This window comes from Macadamia integrifolia, chromosome 2, assembly GCF_013358625.1.
Source record: "Macadamia integrifolia cultivar HAES 741 chromosome 2, SCU_Mint_v3, whole genome shotgun sequence".
In the NCBI taxonomy this organism is placed as follows: domain Eukaryota; kingdom Viridiplantae; phylum Streptophyta; class Magnoliopsida; order Proteales; family Proteaceae; genus Macadamia; species Macadamia integrifolia.
This window is the reverse complement of record NC_056558.1, coordinates 6,530,768-6,533,790: the sequence shown is the minus strand read 5'-3', so window position 1 is coordinate 6,533,790 and position 3,023 is coordinate 6,530,768. Positions and strand designations below refer to the sequence as shown.

The 3,023-nt window shown below is 39.8% G+C and overlaps 1 pseudogene; it reads right to left on the bottom strand.

Annotated features, from left to right (window-relative positions):
* Nucleotides 1-913: 913 nt before the first annotated feature.
* On the bottom strand, nucleotides 914-2,816 carry LOC122072199 (annotated as a pseudogene).
* Nucleotides 2,817-3,023: the final 207 nt, after the last annotated feature.

Below are 3,023 nucleotides of genomic sequence, written 5' to 3'. Positions count from 1 at the left end.
TAGGAAGACTAATGTAATTGGGCGGAGAGGATGTCTAACACCTTCCTATCTTCAAAACTTGACACTTACCCATATCCTTAGACTTGACCAAATTTTAGCCCTTTCTTTAGGATTTGGGCTCACCCATCACGTCCTAGGCTCTTACCCTAGGTGGTGACTCTAAATATTATACTTCTCAATCCCCAATATTTAGAAAACCCCCAGAGAAAAGCCTTCACAAAATAGGCCTCCACATATCCCCAAGAGGGGATGCGGCAGGGTGGGCTGATGGACACGCATAAAAGGGGCCTTTGACTGTTACCCTTACAATATGCATCTATGGGTCATTTCCATGGTCATCTATGAAGTTGGACAGTCGACCATGATGGAAACTCTTGTGTGACAACTCAAGTCGACATGACAGGTTTGGTTTATCGAATTTGGATCGATTTTCGAGTAGCTTCCAAGCTAAATCTGCGGAACGTTATCTATGATAAAGTTGTTTCATTTTGAGTCTTCTTTCAAATGCAGTAAGAATAATCCCAATAAGATCTTACTGAAAATTTTATTCCCCCTAGACTGAACAAAGGTCCTTTATGGATTCCCCCTCAGCCTCCATTAACTCATGCCCTTAAATGGAAAGTGAGGGCTTCTCTTGTTTTCACCATTATTACAAATTTACGTTGGTCAGAAAGGAATTGGATTTTTGAAGCCATTAAATCAGGGTGAAAGCCATTAAAGTAAGTGGAGAATTCAATAAGGGAAGGCGAGGGGAAAGAATTAGTGAAATTTCTCTATCATTTATTTTTCTTCCTTAGGCAAAGATCTTGTTCAATATCAGCCTTAGGATTATAGGGGTAGAAGCTAGGATTTTAAGATTTAATCTGCCTATAAAAGGTTACCATATTTAGCTTGTAAAATAGATTGTATCATGTATCCATTTGTTAATAGTGAAAACTAATTGTGTTGAAGGGCATATGAAGTCTGGTTACAAATTCTGTTCGTAGCATGCTTACGAACACTTAATACAGGATAAAATAAGGCTGAAACAAGGTCTAGAAAAAAAAAACAAAAAACAAAAAACAAAAAGCAAAAAGCAAAGCAGATCAAAGACGAGATTTCTGAAATTAAGCTTTGGCCCAATCAATTCCACTCTTTCCTTGCTGGTAGCTCCGGATTTTTTCTTCTGCATATTCTTTCACTGTTATCTTCCTGAACAACTTGGGCCTAACTTCATCAATCAACACATCTACTGGTTCGATCTCTCTTGCATCTTCTGGTAGGTAGAACATGGCCAAAGAGATTCTCTCTCTTTCTGAATTTGTTAACACCCTATGCAATGGGCTCTTGAATATTCCATTGCTCACTATCTGCAAGAATCAGTTCCAAATTTTCCATAAATAACTAAATTACCTGCATAAAGTTTATAAGAAAAATATGATGTCCTAGTATTTTCTATCCATTTATTACTGCTCTCAAAAGACAAGTGATCCATCTGACGTATCAACCTTGAAATGACCTGGTTGAAATCATCAATGAAGACTGCTTCCCAAGTTGATGTGGATATTTCTTAAAAGGGGATAATATTTACAGCAAAGGAGGGGCAGGAAAATATACCTCTGCCATATCTCCTAGGTTAATGAGCAGCGCATAAGGGACGATAGGAACTTTGATCCATTGGCCATCTTTTAGGACTTGTAGCCCTTCCACTTCTGTGTCTTGCAAGACGATGGTGATTACGCTTGCATCAGTATGGGGTTTGATCCCATAAACATGTTCGGGCCGCGAACAAGGAGGGTAGTAGTTGAACCATGCAAACGTTCTGTCCTTACCACCAACCTGATTTACAAAGTAATTATCTTCTAGACCCATCAGCCTTTCCATCCCCTTGAGTATGGCCTCGACCGCCAAACTTGTCTTCATGCTATATTCATGCATGATGTCTCTGTAACCATAATTGTTTTAATCAATGGGAATATCTGTCTCGTCTCATAGTTATGATTTCATTAAATTTTGAAAGTACCTTCCCACCAAGAAATAAAACCCCCATCAACCCATTCTTTTTGGGCCTCTCTACTGATTGAGATCATTCTCTGAAATTTCTTTGAGAGCAATCGATCTACGCAGGACAGGATAAGCTAACATTTAACTGTGCATAAATACCAATATGAGATAGGTTAGTGAAATCACCTGAAGCGAACAGGATTGTCCGGCCTAAAGCAGAGGTTCCTCTGGTTTTCTGGTTGGACAAGGAATTGGAGTCGGTCAGACCAGTTAAGAACCTAATCTTCTGAAACAGTTTCATCCGTCCCATACGATCCCACCCCGCCATCTATCTTGGAGTACTTCAGCTTCTCTTCCATTGGAAGATCAAAGAATCCTTTTGCAACGTTGCGTATCTCATCAAGGAGAGAGCTTGGAATCCCATGTCCAACTGCCTGAAATTAAATATACAAATCTCTTATTTCTATAATTTAACAAAAACAGCTTACATCTGTAGAGTGTTAAAAGGAGAGTGTTCGAAACACTTAAAAACACTTAATTATTGGACCTGGAAAAAACCCCAACAAAGGAGTGCAGATCCAAGCTTCTCCATCTCTGCTTCTTTCTCATTTCCGGGTGTTGAAGGAGACGATAAGAGTTGGAGATTGACCGTTGGGATTGAAGGTGAGAAAGAAGCGTTCCCGTCGATGTTTTCTTTGTGGTCACCGTCTCTGATGATGTATCTCGGCGGCGGTTCATTGCCGTTCACTACTGCAAGTTCCTGTACGGACTTTCCCAGTTGGCGCTGGTCAAGACCTGAGGCCATGTTGCCAATTTGCAAACGGCCAAATTGAGCAAATGACTCCTACCGAAAAAATAAAAAATTTGACTAAATGACTACTGGAGATGATAAAATGTGGAGAATTTATAGCGTTTCCGCTTTTCCAAATTGGCTGCCACCCTTCCCAACTCCCAAAATGTTACCTATCAAAAAAAAACCTTCCAAAATGTTGCCATGTGTTTGGTTTCTATGGAACCATATCTTTTGTATTGACGACCAC